Below are 22,125 nucleotides of genomic sequence, written 5' to 3'. Positions count from 1 at the left end.
CATACTGCTGCCTTATTGTGCCTTGGAATGTGTGATAAATGGTATACGATCACCACAGCTATTGGAAGTGGTAGAGCAACAGGCGGTCAGAAGTTGTAGTCAGACTGCTTTGAGTCATAGCCTAGCTTTACTATTTGCTGGCCATGTGGGAAAATTACCTGAAATATCTAAACATTAATTTAGAATGTGCAATGAAACATGTACGATGTAGAATGTTTTCACGTAGAATGTCAAATGAAGATAATAGAAGCTCAGGCTGACGACCCAGATTTTGGGGTTCAAACCTTGACTCTGCCATTTACTTGTTCTGTGAACTTGGGTAAGTGATGTAACCTCTCTGTGCCTCTATTTTGTCTTCTATAAAGTAGATTACTGTAAAAATTAAATGAATTAAAACATGCCTTATGTTTAGAAAAGTATCTGGCACACATAAGTCCTCAATAAATGTTAGTGTTCTTGTTCTTTGTTGCTTTTATTACCTATCGTTTTACATTACTTAGGGAAATACATGCAAATAATAAATACTTAGTGTTAATTATTATGTGATAGGTCCTCCCCTTACATAATTGACACACATTTAAAGAACAGGTCAGTATGGGATAAGTATTGTCTGCATGGTACATATGATAAGCACTTTGTGGGTTTAGTTGGAGGGACTATCATTTCACAGAAATGACAGCTAAATGTAAAGACCTCAAAAGGCTAAGTAGTGGTAAAGATGTGGAGCTACTAGAACTCTGGTATAAATGTAAATATGGACAATTATTTTGTAAAAAGCATTCAACAACAATATTCAGTACCTAATAAAGTTCAAACTTTCTGTCTTATGAGCTACTGACTTTACTCTTAGATACATACCCAAGAAAAATGAGTGCATTTTACAACAAAAGATTCATAACAGCTAAAAACTGGAAAAAAAATTAAAATCAGAATGATGAGTTAGGAAAATATGTGAAATATTCATATGAAATATTATAAAGTAATGAAAATGATGCATAAGTTCAACAATATGGGTGACTCTCACAAGCATAATGCTCAGTAAAGTAAGCCAGGTACAAAAAAGCACATACCATAGGGCTGTTTTTATATAATATTTTAAATACGCAAAATTCCGTGGTGACATATCACAATAGTAATTGTCTTTGGCGAGGTAAGTAGCAACTTGGAAAGTGCATGAGAAGGGCTTCTGAGGTGCCAGTTATGATTTTAAAATTGCATTTACTTTGTGAAAATTGATTAACCACAATTTTATGTGTTCTTTTCTTTATACGTTTTATTTCAATAAACACTTTGAAAAGGAATAAAATGATAAAATCATTGATTGTTTCAGATTTATCTAACAATACAATTTCGGAAATTATTCTAGGTTATTGGTTTTCAAAGGCTGAAACAAAGTCCAGTATCTGTACCTTGAACTACCTGGCTTTGACTACACCTAAAATAGTAACGTATTTATTAAGTTCTTGGGGTTTATAAATGGAAGGTTTTTTTTTTTTTAAACCCAACTGAATAGTCTTTTAAAATATTATTTAAATGGTACAAAATTATAATAGCTGGAAATGATATTTTATCCTCTAGCATCATTAAAACTTCTTATGCCTTGCCTTTTTTGAGGTGGAGTACAGTAAAAAGTTCTTTAAAAAATAACACAAAATATAGCCATCAAAATTGACTTTTGATCCACTCTGAGCATATTTTAAACTTAGCAAAAAGCATGTAAACCAATTCTTACTTTAAAGAGAATATTGGTTATGAAGAGGAATCTTTTAGAAGGTTGAATAATTTGTCAGTGATTTGTTGGCTACTTACATACCTTGTAACAAATTCAAGAAATACATTGGGATTCTAACCTAAAGCCTAACGATTTACTCCCTAAATGAATCTAACCTAAATCCTAATCATTTACTCCCTAAATGAATCAGATATATTTTCATTAACTGGAATACTTACACAAATCATTGCTTTGCTTGGCAGGTGCACAATTTGAGTACCCCAGGAACCAAACTCTAAAACAGAGTTTAGCATATAGGATGTTTATTAAATAGTACTCTTGTAATCAATACCTGTGAAAGGAAGAAAGAAGTAGTCATCCGTAGAGAAACGTCAAGTTGTGATGTAGACTCATTGACAGCCATAGTTGTTACCATGAGAAGTTCTGGAGCTAGGATAACCCTCAGAATTGTTCTAAATTGGACTAATGATCTGATATTTATAATTTCTCATTTATTAATTTTGGAGGCAGTCTACCCAGGGAAGAGGCATTTCCTTGGGCAAGGAGGCTCTTTGCAGCTGAGATAGTCCCTTAAAGGGCTGACAGCTAAAGACCGACTGTTGTCAACACTCCCAGCTTCTGGGGGAACAATTTCTTCATTGAAGGGATATTTGACCAACATGTGGTCAAATGTGGTGATACCCCACAGTCCATCTCTTGCCTGCTTAGATCCTTTTCTTCATAAAATTTCTGGAAGCTTCCCAGAGACTGTTTTAGACATCTATTCATGGAGAAAATTTATAAGCAAGTTTGTGGGAAGCAATAGGTACTATCACCACAGCTGCCCTGGGTGTAGGGGGACAAGTGATGCTCATGATTTCTTTCACTATCCAGTCTATATTCCATTCACTGTCTACTACCATTTCTACTGGAGTCTAAGGGCTCTAAGTCCCTAGCCACCACACCTTTCTCAGGCTAAAGTTGTTGCTCTTGTCTATTTTCACAACTAGGCAAAGGAATACCAGAGGTACCCAAGTAGACCACCTGAGTGTCACATACATTCTTTCAATCTTCACTGTGTAGCAGCAACCCCACCTCTTCCTAAGCATCATGGTCTATTGCCCCTGCCAAGATGATCCCTGCTATTCTTGCCTGCTGATCTAAAGTTCCCAGTTGGCAGTCACAGCTTACAATTCGATGTGACCTTTGCTATGTCCTCTGGCAGAAGTGCCCTGCCTTTGGGAACCAAGACCTCTAAATTTACAAAGCCTAGAATAGAAGGAATAGGAAAAATAAATTCCCAAGTGGGTTACTTGAAGTGATTTAAGTGAGCCTACTTGTTCTTTTTGTTCTTGGTTCCTAGACCCATGTATTCTTCCTACTGTGAAGGGGAGGCACAGTTATACATGTTACTGATTCAATGAGCATACCACAGCATGGATTGTGTTGCATCCTCATAAAGTATTGCCTCCAAGTGGGATTTCTAGTTTTCCAGTTAATGAGTGGTGTTGTATGTTAAATGATTAGTTCATCTCATGGTCAGAGGTTTGCCTTAGCACCTCCTTTGCTATAAACCAGGTTTCCTGGTTGGTCATTTTTTCATGTGGAATCCAGTAGCTAGGATTCCCTAAGTCTTCAGACAATGGTACTGGTTGATGTCCTGCAAGCAAAAAAGACAATAAGAAAAGACAAAGATGGTCTTCTTGAAGCAGGCTGCTCTATTGGCAACTCAGCATTGGCCTTTATTGATGACAGTTGGATATTTGTGTTTGCAGTAGCAAAATAAGCTAACACAAATAGCAAGATCAATTAAGTTACTTAGATTCCAAGAGATTGGACCCATGTAAAGCTTCCATCCTTACTTCCTTGGCCATTTCATGTAATCATAATGCCAGCTGGAGTAGCTGATGACAGAGACTAATATCAACCGGGCGAGTTTTTGTCTTCTTCATTGTTCAGTGCTTCTTCCATGGTGGGTGCTCTCTAGTGAGTATTAGTGTGCAACAAAAAAACTTTGTCATACTTCATGCTCTCTTCCAGGTACCCATTCTACATGCATCTACTACAGAAGTTCTTATGCAGTATCTTCTCCTATCTTTCTTCAGGCTCCTAATCACTTAGCCAAGCCATTTGCTACTGTCCTTGAATTCACATATGCTCTGAACTTGAGTTAATTTTATTTTTTTACACAAAATATATGACTACATTCTGCCCCCTACCCCCACCACAAACCAAGAATCTGTACATTGGAAGGATTTTCTCTCACTATTCTTTCAATGCCCTCATTGAGTGGGGCTATAATGCAGCTGCTATCTAATTTCACATTTTACCCATATGCTTAACTGACCCTTTTATGAACGAATCATGTGCTTTGTCTTCCACTATTTACTGAGTGTAAGGATCCTCTTTTTGGTAATGGGTGTGAGCTGGGGGAGAGGTGCGGTGGATGACATGGGTGGTTTGGTAATTTGCTTATACAGCTTGCATGGACCCTCTGATCTGCTTGAGCTTAGTTCTAGATGTAACACTTAGAACTCTCAATAAATTGTTGCAAGAATCTTCTGATCTCAGAGCTTAGTGAGTTTGACAGAACCCAGCTCATGACAGACAGGTGTGGCTCAGTTATCACTTGGTGCTCCATGGTCAGCTACTTCATCTATGGCAGGCCCAGTAGTATGCCAACAGTTGTTGTTTAAAAGGCATGATTCTGATGGAATGCTCTTGCTCCAGACTAGCAGCAATCTGTGTTGTGATTTTCTCATTGATACTTGCCATAGTCTCGAAATGGCATCTTTTCTCATCACTCATACCACTAATGTCATAAAGTCTCCCAGGTTTTTATGCCATGCTACTTGCAATGCACCATCCCATCATATCTCTAGATGGTTTATGTTATGTCATAACTCTAATTATAGATTTTCTTGCAAAGGGTAGTAGGAGCATGTGTTGTCTTGAGTAATGTCTGAATCATCTTCAAGCAAGAGGGGAATACTACCTTTTCATAGAGATGTTTCATCCACTTCTGCAAACTTGCAAGATCAAGGAGAATCTGGAGACTCTAAATATGCATGGACGTCATCCCTGATGTCTCTAGCTTATTTGGTCCTTTGCCAAACAGGATCCTGACTTGTAAAAGATAGGGTAAGTAGATAGGATTGGACAGAGGGAGAAGTTGATCTGTGATACAATCCCAGTGAAAAACTAGGGCAATGCCATGGGATGCTCTAAAGCTAGACAGTTCTCTCGGAATTGTCTAAGTTACACTGAGATGACCCGATTTTCGTTGATGATTGATGCCATTACTTGTGGGCCACCCTAGGAAGAAGTGTAAACTTAAATAATGTGGCTGTGGCAGTCTGCAGGTGAGGCAATTCTGGAAGAGGCAAATGCAGAAATCTGTTTACCAAGCACTCTTATGGGATGGGCAATAAGTTTTCATTGAAGGCGTTGCTGGCAGGACATCAGAGAGTCTACCACAGTAATTATAAAGCATTCAGTCTAACTGTGAAGGTGGGGATATAAAAAAGAGTAAGCATTGTATTCATTTGGTGATCTTTACTTTCATAAAAGGATTCATACTCTACTAGAAGGCAAAGATATTACAAAAACATTAAAACACTGGTTTAACAAGGGGCAATGCGATAGAGTGAGGAAAACGGAGTAAATTACTTGAGCATGAAATTTAGCTCTGACTCTTAACAAAATACAGAATTACAAAGGTTTACATGGTTTTTGTTAGCTAATAAAACGAATCCTGGGTTTTTCTTTTTTCTAGTAAAGTAACTCTTTCCTGTCTTTGAACTCTGAGAAGACATTATTATGAGATTCATTATAAAATGCACTGAACAATATTCTAGATTGTAACTTCAAAAGTTTTGTAACAATGGCAAAATTGTTCTACCTATGATTCTTATTTTGCCAAGCACCTGAAGTGTAGACATTGTGTTTATCAAAAGAAGATTCACATGCTTTAAAAACAAAAATAACATAATCATATTCACGGTTGACATACTGTAAGACCATTTAAAGAGTTTGTATTGTACTTGTTGAAGAAGTAATTTGCAGAATGTAAGTTAGGATATTATTCTTCACCAAGATTAATCAAAAACATTTCCTTCAGCAATTACTTTCTGAGTCTTAAATTTCAGCATCATAAGAGATACTCACATGTGTGTTTGTATGTGTGAAAAAGGTACACCTCAGCATAGGGTTGTTAATTAATTTCTTTAAAGTTAACTTGATTCAATTTATTGTTGACTAAGTGCAATTCTAGGCTAAAAATGTGTGATTAGATAGGAAAGATGTCCTGTCTAAAAGATGTCCAAACAGACTATTTGTTTTCAAGAAGTTATAGTCTTGTAAGGAAAGTAAGAAAGACAAATATAAATGCTAATAGTTTCACAATAAAAAAGTATTTATGATGGTCAAATGAAAAAGAAAAGATAGTAACTGGCGATATTATTAAATATTTTAGGAAGGGGGAAACATCCAAAATAGGTCTTAAAATGTGCCTAGTATATAGCAAGCCTTCAATAAATATTACCATTATTACTGGTGAGTTTTTCCTTAATTGATACCTATCTGAATACTAATGGGAAAGTTTATAACATCGGCTGAACACTGCGCTTTTGAAAACTTAATCACATTTTTTCCTTAAGGCAACATCAAATTGATGAATTTTGTCTTCATTTTTTAGAAGGAAGGAAGGAGGGAAAGAAGGGAGGGAGGGAGGGAGGAAAGAAAACAAATAAACGTCTCTGAAAGAGATGAAAGTAATTTTCCCGCGTCACACAAGTTAGTAGACTTAAGACCAGGGATCTAAATATAAGGTTGTCTGTCTACAGAGCCCAATCTCTTTTACCACAGTCTTCTATTACTTCTAGAAATTGTTATCAATTATGAACAATTATTCCAAATTATTTACTGTGAAAAGAGTAATTGTTTCGGAATACACAATATTGTTCTTGCAGAAGAGTATTGTAGGAGGAAGCCTCTCTCCCTTTGCTGCCTTTCAGTCAGCCTACTTTACTGAAGGCTTCAAAATGTTATTTTTTTCACGTATTTAGAGACTGAAAAGAGTTATATTATGATTTCAATGATTTACTCAGACCACAAATAACCATATTATGTAAAGCGCCTAGAAGGAAAAGTTATATATCCATCTATAACCACTGATTCAGGGCAGTTCTCTGACTTGCAATTGAATAATGATTGCTTCATCTCTACATGCTTTACATTATTTAGGATTTTAAATTACTAATATGTGAATTCCTTTTTATTTACTTAGATGGAATGAATGCCAAAATTTCTCTTCTGGAAACTTGTGGATCACTCAAGATAAGATATTGATTTTTGAACATTGTAGTGCTCAAATTTTTAGAGATGTGGAATTTTAAAGGGCTTTTGCAAAATAAAAACAATGCAACCCTGAGAAGTAGGTCATAAAACAACAATAAACAATACCCCTACAAGATGCTGCAGTTGTGGGATGAACTGGTAACAAGGAAACAATGGAGAAGGGACCAAGAAGGTAGAAAGAGAGACGAGGGTAGTGGTCAGTACATTAAAATGAAAATTAAACACCTGACTGAAAATTTGTATCTTGTGACATATGTGCTTGCACATGCTCCACTTAAACTTATTTCTGAAGATTTATACATTTATATGAAGTTTATTGATGATATTTTAAGCCCATTGGAGTTTGGAATCAAGCAATTCAATAACTGCGTAATGCTCAGTATAACAAATATAATCCTGGCTATGAAAGTCTTTTTTCTATGTTTTCTAAAATGAAAGTCTTTCTATGGCTTCTAAAATGAAAGTCTTTCTATGGCTTCTAAAATGAAAGCACATTGCAAAGGAAATTCCATTCTAGCAAGTGAGATTCTGTTCTGATCTACTGATCCATAAATTATCACAGTGACAATTATGGACTCAAATAATGGTCTCAAAAGTCTTTCCTAGAACCTTAATAGGTTTATTTAATCCCTCTAGAAAAAATGGAGATTTGGGAATTAAAAGCCAATAGATTAGCTGGAAATTCATAACTATTAAACACCCAATGTATTCCATGTTTGTGTTCTTTTTTCTTTTACCCAAATTCAATGTTTGCTAATAAAATAGTATGAGATTTTTACTTCAGTACAGAACCACTTACGCAATCTGGCCCTGTACATTAGCTACTTCCTTCTCAACTCTGTATTTACTTTGCTTATTATTATATTATATTACTTACTTTGCATTAAAAAACAGACATGGCCATCAACCACTAATTCCTTTTCTTAGTATTGAGTTTACTAAGTGAAACCAATATGAAGTGAAGAAATGGCTTGACATGTAATTACTACAAATTGCTATCAACTACTAAACATTACTACGAATTACCTGACAAATGGACTAATGCTGTTTTTGATAATAACAATTTCAATGAGTAATTTTACTTTAATTTATTAATTAGACTGCCCTTTGGGTATAATTGTCTCCTCTTCAGGCAGTCTCAGCAGAAAGTTACATGGCCAAATGAATTCGGAGATTCAAATCCTGCCTCCTATTTGGAGGAATGTAAGTGAGAAAAAGGAGACCATCCTATGGAGGTAGTAGATTTTTGGTTATTTTCTCCAAGAAAGTTGTTGTAATATTTCTTTTCTTAATCTTCCATGTCTTTAACAAATCTATTATTTAATAAAGGCAATGGAGCATGGTAGAAAGAATTGGAAGTTTAAGAACCATGGTCCCAGTCATAATTCTTTCACTATAAAATATTGCACCTAAGAAAGTATAAGGCACTTTTCTCCTCTGTACTCATTTCTCCATTTGCAGAGAGAAGAGTGTATTATTAACTCTCTTTTATTACGACTAAAATTAACCCTACCCAAAATAATTCAAGCATAAAAAATAATATATTTGCTCAGAAAACCAAGGTGCAAGAATGGCCAAAACAAACCAAATTCACCAGAATGCTCTCTATCTTTTTCTTTCTCTTGCTTTGAGTGTGTGTGTGTGTGTGTGTGTGTGTGTGCACTCTCTATTTCTGGTTGCTTTTTCTTAGTCTATGTTAACTTCATTCTCAGCAAGGAATTTGCCATATGGTAACCTTTAAAATGCACAGGTTTTCTTACAACCAAAAATTCCAGCCTAAAAGTTTTCCCCAAATCCCTGAGACTTAGTTTCTGTAGCCAGAGAGATGGAGTGTACTAATGAGTTAACACAGCATCACCTAACAAGACTAATTAAATAGTGGGCTGAGAGTAGGAAACTTGAAAGTCCCTTGGGAAAACAGAATTCCTGCTATGAGATAAATGTGGAGTGAATGCTGGACACACAAAATAACAGATGTGTATTATAACAGGGCTGGAAGAGATTTCCATTCTTCCATTCACTCATTTGTTCTCTTAAAGAACTGTAATACAATATTGGTCAAGACTGACATGGTCTTTGCCTTCATGCAACATACAATAAATGGAAGAGAGATATATTAAAATGAAAATCTATAAAGCTATGTAATTATATGTAACATCTCTTATTCTATGATGCTTAGCTTGGCACTCTTTTCAGCATCTAGTAAACTCATTTCTCACTTGCCTATAACATTATTTCTAATTTCTCACAGATCATTGGCCTTATGCTAATTTGTACTACTGTTTTCAGACTTTGGAGGGAGTCAGTTGCCTGTAGCCATCTTTCATCATACAAGATTAAGCAATACTCACAGAGAGTGAGTTCCATACCCAAAGCATTTAGCGTGGCACAATTTGGCACAAAGTGGGAGCCAAAAACAAATTGTTACTGTCTTGGTAACTACACAACTAAATTCTTTCTTTCTCAGAAATTGATATTGTCCATATTAGCTATTTCATGAAATTACTGACAGAGTTGGTTGATATTTTTCGGAATGGGTGAATAACACATTTTGCTTCTTTTGTTTTTCTAAGAAAGACTTGGAGTCTTTTCTTAACATTAGAGATTCACCCAGTGTCTTTGATACATTGGTAGTTATTTTTGTCATTTTGTAATGTTTGTACTTTTGAGACTTTTCACGGAGGCAAATCTGTGTGTTTGGTGGGCAATTTGCTGCTAACCTTTCCTAACTAGTATGATTGGATTATTGTCCTTCTTTTTTAATCAATATAAATCGCCATGAAGAATATGTGAATTTCTAAAGGTAGACCAGCAAATATTTTTATAAAATAGCATCATCCTCTTGGTCAAAGTAGGATTATAGGGATAAACAATCATCTTGAAAAGTTACACAGTAGAATTTGGGTACCAATATTTCCAACTTTTGGTGAGACAGTGGGAGTTCAGTGAGGGATGAAACAACATGACAACTTGGCTGATACAGAACAATCTTCTAGTTGATACTTGGCATATAAGAATTGGCACACCTATTTGGAACTGAGAGTTAATAGAAAATTTTTTAAAATGCTTAAACTTTATGGAAATTCTTCAAAAAGGTATCTTTAAGCTAAGACCATCAGGTGTTCTTCCTGCATTAAGAGGATTCATAGTTGGCACACAGACAACTTTTTGAGAATGTGCAATAAAGACATCACATCTTTTGGTCAAACACATTTCAAAAGGCATTTCTCCTTGGTTAGATGCAACTCCTGCAAGCACATCAGTCCTACTTACTGCCTTGAACTGAGGCAATAAAATTTTGGCTTGTAGATTTTCGGTCTTGGAATCAAACTTTCATTTTAGCAGAGAGATCTTGGGCTAGCTACTTCATTTCACAAACCTCACTTTTTCTAATCTGTAAAATGAGATAACTATACTTATTTTATAAATCGTGTACATTAAAGAGTAATGTAGGTAAATTGTCTGTCACATGGTCTGCCAACATCCAGACCAAGCACTCAATGAATGAATACTAGCTCTGATTTTATTATTTTGTTTGTAATAATAATAATAATGGTAATAGTATAGTATTATTGCTTTATTTTAATCTCTCGGGTCATATATCAAATGATTGCTCATAATTTTTTTTTAACCTTACTTTTACCCAGTTGTCAGTTCCATGACTGGGTATTTTAATAATTCTTATTGAGAAGATTGGAGGAATGAAGTAAGACTAAAGCTATAATTGGTGAAAAAAAGAAAAAAAAAAAAGAAAAATCCAGCAGGCATTCATATTAGCTAGAACAAAGAATATTTTGTCACTTCTGTGTAATATTTATAGAATGGTTTTAGCTTAATCCACCATGATCACAGAGTGGACTTGTCTAAAGTCGTTTTACATAAACAATTCTGTAAACTGTTTATGTACAACAGAAGAACAGCATAGCCTTTCTGTGAGTGTGCGGGCTCCTCCTGGCTGAGAGGTTGCTTTTCCTTTTCTCACTGTGCAGTATACCACATTGCTGCAAGCTACTGTACAACAAAATCATGTCCAAGGGGGTGACCAGGGTAGTGAAGGATTTAAAAACAATATTTTATGAATAATGCTTTAAAGAATTTGAATTAGGATTGAGGATTTTAGCCACAGAGAAGTGGATCATTGAGATTGACTAACTGACAACTATTTCCAAATATGTGAAGGTTGGTCACATATATGAGGTATGTCTACGGTTGCTACTAAGTTGAATGGAAGTTTTTCAAAAATAGGAAAGCTATCATTTATTGTTAAACTGTTAGACATATAAAGCAGAAAAATGAGTAGTTCTTTTTCATGATGGGATATGCTGTCATTGGATGTATTCATAAAGAGTCTGGAAAAACTGCTGGAGCTATTATGGTGGGACAGCAATTCATTAAATTGCATTGGATTACACTATATATCTTAAATTCTCTGGCTATAGAAACAAGTAAGATGAAATACAAAGATAGACTCCTGGATGACTAAGGCTCAAACCCAGACTTTTGTTTTATTTCATTAAAACAGAAAATATTCCACTTCTCTCAATGTCCAATCTCTTCCATTCTCCATCTGACTTTGTCTGAGTAGACACAGATGAGCTATAATCAGGGATTTGTAATTCTTCTGTAATGACGAATACATTAACATTCTCCCTGCCAATGACAATAATGCAAATTAATGCTTGTCCAAATTTCATTCATTTACTGAAGGGCAAGTTGGAAATGGTCCAAGGTTTTAAAACTGCCATAACCATTTGGGTAAGCTGTCAATAAGCTTTCCAGGAACTCTGAGGTTGACTTAATTGAGAAGAGTAGTTTTTTGCCTGCTCTGCTCTTTGGATGTCTGGGAATGGGTGACCTTTTGAATCACTTCTTTTTTGTTTTTTTTTTTTTCCTCACTTTCAAGACTGTTTTCTTTAATTTTTATTTTTATTATTATACTTTAAGTTTTAGGGTACATGTGCACATTGTGCAGGTTAGTTACATATGTATACATGTGCAATGCTGGTGCACTGCACCCACTAACTCGTCATCTAGCATTAGGTATATCTCCCAATGCTATCCCTCCCCCCACCCCCCACCCCACAACAGACCCCAGAGTGTGATATTCCCCTTCCTGTGTCCATATGTTCTCATTGTTCAATTCCCACCTATGAGTGAGAATATGCGGTGTTTGGTTTCTTGTTCTTGCGATAGTTTACTGAGAATGATGATTTCCAATTTCATCCATGTCCCTACAAAGGACATGAACTCATCATTTTTTATGGCTGCATAGTATTCCATGGTGTATATGTGCCACATTTTCTTAATCCAGTCTATCATTGTTGGACATTTGGGTTGGTTCCAAGTCTTTGCTATTGTGAATAGTGCCACAATAAACATACGTGTGCATGTGTCTTTATAGCAGCATGATTTATAGTCCTTTGGGTATATACCCAGTAATGGGATGGCTGGGTCAAATGGTATTTCCAGTTCTAGATCCCTGAGGAATCGCCACACTGACTTCCACAATGGTTGAACTAGTTTACAGTCCCACCAACAGTGTAAAAGTGTTCCTATTTCTCCACATCCTCTCCAGCACCTGTTGTTTCCTGACTCTTTTTAATGATTGCCATTCTAACTGGTGTGAGATGGTATCTCATTGTGGTTTTGATTTGCATTTCCCTGATGGCCAGTGATGATGAGCATTTTTTCATGTGTTTTTTGGCTGCATAAATGTCTTCTTTTGAGAAGTGTCTGTTCATGTCCTTCGCCCACTTTTTGATGGGGTTGTTTTTTTCTTCTTGTAAACTTGTTTGAGTTCATTGTAGATTCTGGATATTAGCCCTTTGTCAGATGAGTAGGTTGTGAAAATTTTCTCCCATTCTGTGGGTTGCCTGTTCACTCTGATGGTAGTTTCTTTTGCTGTGCAGAAGCTCTTTAGTTTAATTAGATCCCATTTGTCAATTTTGGCTTTTGTTGCCATTGCTTTTGGTGTTTTAGACGCGAAGTCCTTGCCCATGCCTATGTCCTGAATGGTAATGCCTAGGTTTTCTTCTAGGGTTTTTATGGTTTTAGGTCTAACGTTTAAGTCTTTAATCCATCTTGAATTGATTTTTGTATAAGTTGTAAGGAAGGGATCCAGTTTCAGCTTTCTACATATGGCTAGCCAGTTTTCCCAGCACCATTTATTAAATAGGGAATCCTTTCCCCATTGCTTGTTTTTCTCAGGTTTGTCAAAGATCAGATAGCTGTAGATATGTGGCATTATTTCTGAGGGCTCTGTTCTGTTCCATTGATCTATATCTCTGTTTTGACACCAGTACCATGCTGTTTTGGTTACTGTAGCCTTGTAGTATAGTTTGAAGTCAGGTAGCGTGATGCCTCCAGCTTTGTTCTTTTGGCTTAGGATTGACTTGGTGATGCGGGCTCTTTTTTGGTTCCATATGAACTTTAAAGTAGTTTTTTCCAATTCTGTGAAGAAAGTCATTGGTAGCTTGATGGGGATGGCATTGAATCTGTAAATTACCTTGGGCAGTATGGACATTTTCACAATATTGATTCTTCCTACCCATGAGCATGGAATGTTCTTCCATTTGTTTGTATCCTCTTTTATTTCCTTGAGCAGTGGTTTGTAGTTCTCCTTGAAGAGGTCCTTCACATCCCTTGTAAGTTGGATTCCTAGGTATTTTATTCTCTTTGAAGCAATTGTGAATGGGAGTTCACTCATGATTTGGCTCTCTGTTTGTCTGTTATTGGTGTATAAGAATGCTTGTGATTTTTGCACATTGATTTTGTATCCTGAGACTTTGCTGAAGTTGCTTATCAGCTTAAGGAGATTTTGGGCTGAGACCATGGGGTTTTCTAGATATACAATCATGTCGTCTGCAAACAGGGACAATTTGACTTCCTCTTTTCCTAACTGAATACCCTTTATTTCCTTCTCCTGCCTAATTGCCCTGGCCAGAACCTCCAACACTATGTTGAATAGGAGTGGTGAGAGAAGGCATCCCTGTATTGTACCAGTTTTCAAAGGGAATGCTTCCAGTTTTTGCCCATTCAGTATGATATTGGCTGTGGGTTTGTCATAGATAGCTCTTATTATTTTGAGATATGTCCCATCAATACCTAATTTATTGAGAGTTTTTAGCATGAAGGGTTGTTGAATTTTGTCAAAGGCCTTTTCTGCATCTATTGAGATAATCGTGTGGTTTTTGTCTTTGGTTCTGTTCATATGCTGGATTACATTTATTGATTTGCATATATTGAACCAGCCTTGCATCCCAGGGATGAAGCCCACTTGATCATGGTGGATAAGCTTTTTGATGTGCTGCTAGATTTGGTTTGCCAGTATTTTATTGAGGATTTTTGCATCAATGTTCATCAAGGATATTGGTCTAAATTTCTCTTTTTTTGTTGTGTCTCTGCCTGGCTTTGGTATCAGAATGATGCTGGCCTCATAAAATGAGTTAGGGAGGATTCCCTCTTTTTCTGTTGATTGGAATAGTTTCAGAAGGAATGGTACCAGTTCCTCCTTGTATCTCTGGTAGAATTCGGCTGTGAGTCCATCTGGTCCTGGACTCTTTTTGGTTGGTAAGCTATTGATTATTGCCACAATTTCAGATCCTGTTATTGGTTTATTCAGAGATTCAACTTCTTCCTGGTTTAGTCTTGGGACAGTGTATGTGTCGTGGAATTTATCCATTTCTTCTAGATTTTCTAGTTTATTTGCGTAGAGGTGTTTGTAGTATTCTCTGATGGTAGTTTGTATTTCTGTGGGATCAGTGGTGATTTCCCCTTTATCATTTTTTATTGCGTCCATTTGATTCTTCTCTCTTTTTTTCTTTATTAGTCTTGCTAGTGGTCTATCAATTTTGTTGATCCTTTCAAAAAACCAGCTCCTGGATTCATTAATTTTTTCAAGGGTTTTCCGTGTCTCTATTTCCTTCAGTTCTGCTCTGATTTTAGTTATATCTTGCCTTCTGCTAGCTTTTGAATGTGTTTGCTCTTGCTTTTCTAGTTCTTTTAATTGTGATGTTTGAATCACTTATTGATCAGTCATTTATAAGATTTTTCAGGATGGCAGCAAATGGAAATGGAGACCTTAAGGGAAAAATTTGAAAGTCATCTTTTAAATTCTAAATAACTTTGGGATTTAAATATCTCTCTTTATTACAATGTAAGTTTTAAAATGAACATTAGTTCAAATATTTGGAGGATGCTGATGAGATCCTGTTGTCAGAATGCCTATCCCTGGCGTTGAATAGGCAGTTGACAATGGGGAACTGGGAGCAACTCCACTGGGCTGGTTAATGAAGGACTTAACGAATCTGACCCTTTTTATATTGTGCTATTTGATTTGGCCACCAGAGCAATTGCCATTTTCACTTAACTGCTTTCATTCCTATCTTATCCATATTTGTGTTTCTTATATTTCTGATCACAGAGTCACTGAGATAAAAAAATGGATTTTAGAGAAGACATTGAAATTTACTATTAAATGACAGTCCATAAAGATTCTTTGGGGTATTTTTATCATCATTCACACTTCTGAGAGGGTTTTGAGAGTGACCACTTCTATACGCAGGTGACACTCATAAAGCCCTCCCTCTAAAAGGAGTTCCCCTACAATTGATGCCACTCTCCTCATTGTACCTTGCACAGTGATCGTCAAATAGTAATAGTATAACACATATAATAAGTGCTAGTTAAATACATTTTGGGATTATCTGCATAAACAATATTTTCACCTTTTGTTTTTATTTACATTGCTATTTGTGAGATTGTAAGACTATCTAAATAGCTATATGTAATTTTCCTTAGACTTCCCTAATTTTTACTTTTCCTAACTAAAATTTAACAATATTGCATGAATAAAATTACTATGACTACTTTTCTATTAATAAAGTCTAAATGTTCCCATGCTATCTTGAGAAGTAAAATGTGTGCTGCTCTGTAAAGCAGCAAACTGGGAGCCATTGCTGGGAAACATCAAGACACCTAAAATCAAACTGCTTAATTCTCACCAGTCATAAAATTAAATGACGATAAATGTTAAATTCCCCAAATCAAGGTCACCATGATTATCCAAACAAGTCGCTGTGGAATAATAATTAATCCTGAGGACTTGGTGCTAGACCACTAAGGTTCCTATGGAATGTGACTTCAGACTTCTCCTTGTGCTTCCATTTCTGTAGGTATAAATATAGACAATTTTATCAACTTCACAGAGTCTCTGTGGAGATTAAATGACATAACAGTGTAAGGTATTTAGAACAATGCCTGGCACATGGTAGGTCTTCAGTATATGTTAGATAGTGATAATATATATGAGAAGTTTTAAAATTTCAAAAAAATCCAAACTTTTAGTCCTATAACTATAACGAATCCTCTTTAGAACAGTGGTAAGGATGTGGTACATGTACAATAACAGCAGCAGGACAGAGCTAGTAATTCAGTTGTCTCTGGAGAATCCTAGAAACATCATACATATTGCTCGTAACTAACATATCTGTCACAGACATTGTGACTACCATAATTGGATTCCTCATGTCCATTTTTTTGCAGGACAAAAAAAAAAGTATAGAGTCACCCTATCCAGAAAACACCACTCAGCTTGGAAAATGTGAAGAGAAAAACAGAGAGACCCATTGTCAATAGAAGTCAGTGCATTGTGACTTTGACATGAGAAAGCATAAACAGTAACCAAAACAGCAATAAGTAGAGAAAAGTTATTCTGGGCTCTAAGAAGAACTGAAGTCTGACCAACAGAGGGACATATCAATTAGAAGTCAAATGAATCTGCTTTAGGACAAAACTTAAAGGAATAAAATTCAAGCTTTTAAGGAAATTAGACTTTTAACAACTGAAGCTGTTTTTCCCCTTCAGACTGACAATAGGAAGCAAGATTTAGAAGCACATTTTACTTGTATATCCTCTCAAGAAGTCGATTAAATCGAACCTTGATAGGGGAAAGAAGCAAAAAGTTCAATACTAGCATCAAACAACTGTAGAGAACAGCAGAGAAGCAAATAGAAAAAGAAAAAGAAGATATATGGTATTTTAGAAGGAAGAAGAGGGAAGTTGAAGAAAGAGGTAGAAGAGAAGGGAAGAATGTAAGAATAAAATAAATGAAACAGGAGATTTGGGGGAAAATCATTCTCTTTTAGTAGCAGGGAGAATGAGACTAATGATGCAGGGGAAAATGACAGAACATGAAATAAAAACTTAAACCTAAATGTTCCACCTGTGCAATTGTACCCAATTGATCTGTCAGTTTTTAAAAGCTAAGTAAAATGTGTTGTGAGGGATACACTGGGGGGTATGCATCTGAGTCAGTGGCGATTCACAACCACAGTGGGATATCAGTGAATTGAGCTGGTTGGAGGTCCCATCTCTTAGATTAGACATAAAGAATCATGGTTATTAAAAGTCCCATAGTATTTTGGCTAACATAAAGAAGTTAATTTTGTACATTGGGCAGATTCCAACAAAGAAATTATGTCTATGTCCACATAGGGAGTATGTGTGTGTGCACATACGGGGGTGTGTGTGTGTGTTTTAAATAAACTTTGTGTTGCAGCCATGGAAAACTATCCTCCTCTCCCTATTTTCTTAACTGGTAAGGGAATTTTTCTTCTCTTTGATGTTTTAGTATTGATAAAAGCAGAAAATCACAATACCTAAAGTTGCACTTCCAAATAATATTCAGAAACTCTTTAGAGTTTAATCTTTTTGAAAAGCTACTAAAACTTGAATTACTGTTTCCCTCTTCAGGGTATTTTAAGAAATCAAACAAGTATTTTTTTTATTATGTAAAAATAATTCTAATAAAATTTGATTCTAGAATGTTTATTTAAAATGATGCTAGAGGATGTAAATCATGTGTTCATATTCTAAAATAAGTGATCTTTAGTAGATAAATATAGATTTTCTTAATTTGGTTTCTAAATGTTTGTCAAAACCAGGCACACATTCATTTATTCACAATTCAAAATATAGTGCAGTATGTCAGGCCTTCAAACGTAGGAGATAGGATCATTTAGGCACAAATTCTACCCTTTAGACATTCAGACTATCAAGATATTTATAGGAGGGCCGGGTGCGGTGGCTCATGCCTGTAATCCCAGCACTTTGGGAGGCCGAGGCGGGCAGATCACGAGGTCAGGAGATCAAGACCATCCTCGCTAACACAGTGAAACCCTGTCTCTACTAAAAATACAAAAAATTAGCCGGGTGTGGTGGTGGGTGCCTGTAATCCCAGCTACTTGGGAGGCTGAGGCAGGAGAATTGTGTGAACCCAGGAGGCAGAGCTTGCAGTGAACCAAGATCGTGCCACTGCACTCCAGCCTGGGCGACAGAGTGCCCAGAGAAAAAAAAAAAAAACAAGATATTGGTAGGAATAATTGCTGAACATCTATTTTTGGTAAGATGGTATATGAAATGAACAGATAAACTTCTATAAAAGTACCTAAAAATGTTTTACATAGTGTAATGTTTTCAAATATGTAGCAGAATTCAAGTGAATCCCTCAAAGAACACAAGTGACAAGAGACAATATATAGTGCTAAGAGAATGCTGGAGTCAAGCTTACCTCTACAGATATCTACCATCTGTAAGGGAGTTAGAGGCTGGATTTTAACAGCCCTTGGGCTGATCACAGGGAAAAAAAGGGGAGGCCTGGAGCTTGAGCAGACCCAAGAGAGAACTAACAATGGAAAATTAACAATAGTTAAAGTAACACTCACCAATACTTTGAGAGCAGCTAATGTGATTTTTGAGGAAAATTTATGGCCCTAAGAGGTTTATTGGTATTTTTAAAAAGGCTAAAAGCTAATGTGCTAGTAATTGACTTAAGAAACAACAACAACAAAACACCTAAGGAAAAGGAAAAGCAAAGAAACCATAAGAAATTAAACAATAAAGAACAGAAATTACTGGGAACAATATAATAGGGTGTCATCAAAGGCAGAAGTTGGTTCCTTGCTAAAACTAATAAAGATGATGAACCTTAGGCAAGACTGAGCAAGAAAAAAAGAGAAAGCAAGAGCAAATAAATGATATTAAGAAGTAAAAAGGAGACAAAACTCAATATGAAAAAAAGTTAAAATGAGATTAATAGAGCTGACTTTATGTCCATAAATTTTCCCATTTCACCTGAAAAACTATAAAACACCCAAACGAACTCAATTATTATATCTGTGCTATATATGCATTGTCAGATAAATACCTTATTACATATTAGATTTATGTAACCTTTATTTCATCTAGTTATATAATAAATATATACATAATACCACTAGATCTTATGTTGGTGTCTTTTTACTTTTCTGTTGTCTGAACTTCATTCTAGATGGATTACGCAAGAAGGGTTTATAGAAATCATATTTCTTGGGTTTTTGACTGTTAAAAATACTTTGTGCCCTTTCACTTGAATGTCACTATTTCTAGTTATAAAATGTTGGGCTCCCATTTTCTTTCCTTGAGTATCTTAAACATCTCAATTTTCTTCTAATATGAAATATTGCAATTAAAAATCCGGTAACAATCTATTTTTTCTTATAATTTGTTCTTTTCATTTATATGCCTAAATGAGTTTTATGTAAAGTCAACTACGTTTAATAGGCTATGACTCAATGTTGGTTGTTGTAGTCAATATTTTCAGGTATGCAGCTATGCATTTTATTATGTAATTTCTATTTTACACTAGCGTAAAATTCACAGCTTTAAATTAACCATTTTTGAGTTGTATAATTCAGTGGTTTTTAGTACTTCACAAGGTTACAAAACCACAACTACTTTCTAATCCAAGAATATTTTTATCATCCCAAAATAAACCTGACAGCCATTAAGCTGCCACTTCTCATTCCACTCTCCTTTTAGCCCCTGCCCACCACTAATCTGCTTTCCACCTCTATGAATTTGATCAATCTGTACAAATGAAATCATACAATATGTGGACTTTTATGTCTGTCTTTGTTTTCTTTAGCATAATGTTTCAAGGTTCATCCAGATTGTGGCATGTATCACTACTTCATTCCTTTATGTGGCTAAGTAATTTTCCATTATATGCATATACAATATTTTATATAACCATTCATTATTAGATGAACATTTGGGTCATTTCCACATTTTTGTTGTTATAAATAATGCTGCTGTAAATGTTTAGGTACAAGCTTTTGTTTTCAATTCCCATTGATATACAGCAATAATTGGAATAGTGAGGATCATCAAATTCTTCCACAACAGCTGCACCATTTTGCGTTCCCACCAGAAATATAGTAGAGTTGCAATTTTTTCATATCCACGTATTTTTCTTGTTCTTTTTTCTTTAAATTATGGCATCCTCATGAATGTGAAGTTGTATCTCGTTATGGTTTTAATTTGCATTTCATCAATGAGTAATGATATTGAGCATCTTTTCATGCTCTTATTGGCGATTTATATATCTTCTTGAGATAAATATCTACTCAATATTTTTGCCCATTTTAGAATTTGGCTTTCTTATTTGTTGTTGGATTATGTAAGTTATTTATATATTTCGGATTTTTGCAAATATTATCTCCCATTCTATGAATTGTCTTTTCACCTTCCTAACAGTTTTTTTAATGCACAAACATTTTAAATTTTGTTAAAGTCTAATTATCATATTTTTCTTCTTTAGTTGCTTGTCCTTTTGGGTCATCTCTAGGAAGCCATCGCCAAATACAAGGTCATAAATATTTACCTCACATTTTCTTCGAAGAGTTTTATAGTTTAAGCTCTTATATTGAATTGATTTTTACAAGCGGCATGAAAAAGATGTCCAAATTTATTCTTTTGTATGTGAATATCCAGATATCCCAGCACCATTTGTTGAAAGTATTATTATTTCCCAATTGAATAGTGTCTTAGTCCATTTTGTGCTGTTATGCTGAATACCATAGACTACATAATTCATAAGAACAGAAATTTGTTATCTCACAATTCTGGAGGCTGGAAGTCTAAGATCAAAGAGCTACATGTGGCAAGAGCCTTCTTTTTGCATCATCCCATGGTGAAAGGGCAAAGAGAAGGGGAGAGAGAGAATAAAAGGAGAGAGTGAAAACAGTCAAAATCTTTTAATAATGGCTAAATAATAAACCCTATCAATAACAAACACTCTCTTGCAATGGCAGCATTAATTCATTCACTCTGTCTTCATGGCCTAATCACCTCTCATTAGGCCCCACCTCCCAACACTATTACATTAGGGATTACGTTTCCAACACATGCTAATTGGAGGACACATTCAAACCATAGAAAATTTTCTTGGGGCTGGGAGCGCTGGCTCATTCCTGTTCCTGGCACTTTAGGAGGGTAAGGCTGGAAAATCCCTTGAGCCCAGGAGTTCACAACTAGCCTGGGCAACATGGTGAACCCAGTATCTACAAAAAATTAGGGAAGTGTGACAGCATGTGCCTGTTGTCTCAGCTACTCAGGAGGCTGAGGTGGGAGGATCACCGGAGCCTGGGAGGTAGAGGCTGCAGTGAGACTTGATTGTGCCACTGCACTCCAGCCTGGGTAACAGAGTAAGACCTCATCTCAAAAAAAAAGAAAATTTTCTTGGCATGTTTGTCAAAAATAAATTGATCATAGATGCCAATTTTCTGTATTCTCCATTCTATTCCATTGTTCTCTATATCTATTCTTATGATAATATCACACTGATTTGATTATTATTGATTTATAGTAAGTTTTGGAATCCAGAAGTATGAGTCCCCAGCTCTATTATTTTTTATCCAGAGAGTTTTGCTATTCTGTGTTCCTTGAAGAAATTCCATATGAATTTTAGCATATGCATGTTCGTTTCTACAAAAAGGCAGTAAATATGATATAGATTGCATTAAATCTGTACATCAATTTGGGGAGAATACTAATCTTAACAATATTGTGTATTCCAATTCATACCACATGATGTCTTTCAATTTATTTAGGTTTTTTAAAATCTACTTTCATAGTGTTTTACAGTACTCAGTGTACATATCTTGTAACTTGTTCATTAGATCTATTTGTAAGTATTTTAGGTTTTTAACAGTATTTAAATGGATTTTTCATTAATT

Source organism: Pan troglodytes, chromosome 11 (genome assembly GCF_028858775.2).
Source record: "Pan troglodytes isolate AG18354 chromosome 11, NHGRI_mPanTro3-v2.0_pri, whole genome shotgun sequence".
Taxonomy (NCBI): domain Eukaryota; kingdom Metazoa; phylum Chordata; class Mammalia; order Primates; family Hominidae; genus Pan; species Pan troglodytes.
Note: the sequence above shows the minus strand (reverse complement) of the source record.